The sequence below is a fragment of the Capsicum annuum genome, chromosome 5, assembly GCF_002878395.1.
Source record: "Capsicum annuum cultivar UCD-10X-F1 chromosome 5, UCD10Xv1.1, whole genome shotgun sequence".
Taxonomy (NCBI): Eukaryota; Viridiplantae; Streptophyta; class Magnoliopsida; order Solanales; family Solanaceae; genus Capsicum; species Capsicum annuum.
The window spans coordinates 140,358,851-140,360,284 of NC_061115.1; positions in this window are offsets into that span (position 1 = coordinate 140,358,851).

Consider the following 1,434-nt stretch of genomic DNA (forward strand, 5'->3'; position numbering starts at 1 on the left):
TTACATATGTATCTGTCATCCACATAGAAATGGGAAAAATCTAATAATTTGTACTTACATTGGTTCATAGTTTGGGGCATGTAAACATACCAAACTCGGTGCTAAATACTACTCCCTTTAATTTGTATGCTCATTCTATTGGAATTCCACTTTTTAAAACTAATATAAGGGTTTATAAGGAAACCTCTTGCAAATATGTTTATTGTAAATGTAACTAAATCTGTAAAGTAGATTCCATATCTAAGGTAAGATCAAAAGATCAAATCTTTGTTCATAATTTGAATATAACTAGTCATGGGATGCTTAAAAGCATAATCTTCTTGAAATAACAACATTCAAACTAGGGCTAATAATCCATGCATCTATTTCATGTCAAATCATCATAAAACTCATGCTAAGTAATGAAAATATTGATAATTCAAGTCTAAATCTGGAAATTACTACAATACGCATGAAAATACAATAATAGACATGCAATTCAACATCTAAATCACTTGAAACCTCATAATCTTTCAAATAACAATATTGGGTATGAACCCTAATTTGAAACTCATGTAAATTCATGTAAAATTATCTTCAAAAACTAATTTTGGGCACAAAAATGAAAGAATTATCCTTGTTGAAAAATCTTACATACTTTAATTGATGATTAGATGAAGAAACTTGAATATTGAATATCTATTTATGCTCTTGAAGATATATTCTTAAAGTTCTTGATTTAGGAATTCATAATTTTGAGCTATCTTGGAAAAAGAATGGTGTAATTTGGATTTCTTAGGGATGAAAGTTTGATGTTCTAGGGTTTCTTTGAGAGAAAGTTGATGAGAAGTATGCATAAAGTACTTAGGATAGGTTAAATTCTGTATTTTACATGTATTGAGGCTTGGAGATATGACTAGATTACCCTTTGTAAAATTTAACTCAAAACTAGAAAATCCTAATTTGGCATATCACCGCGATGCGGGGCTGTCGTGGTGGCTCACTGGATACGGGACCATTGATATTTTTGGCTTTGGCGTGATGTGGCGTAATTATATTGTACCACTGGAAAAAGGACGAGTCTCATTTTGTCCTTTGGCGTGATGCCCCATGATTACATTGCGCCATTAGAAAAGGACGAGTGCCAATATGCACTCCTCTGCGATGCGGTGTATGTCCAATTGGAAATTTTGGCGCGATACAAGCTAATCGCATTGATTACTAGAATGGGACGAATGGGAACTGGAGCTTTACCATGATGTGGGATAATTGAGGTGCTCCACTGGAAATCGAACAATCGCAAATATTTCCTTCAGTGTGACGTGGTACCTATCGAAATGCCCTATTATTTTCACTAAAATTGCCTTAACTTCTCAACCAAGTATCGGATTAATGCAAAATTGGTATCGTTGGAAAGCTAGTTCAATTATCTACAACTTGGTGGGTCTATAACTA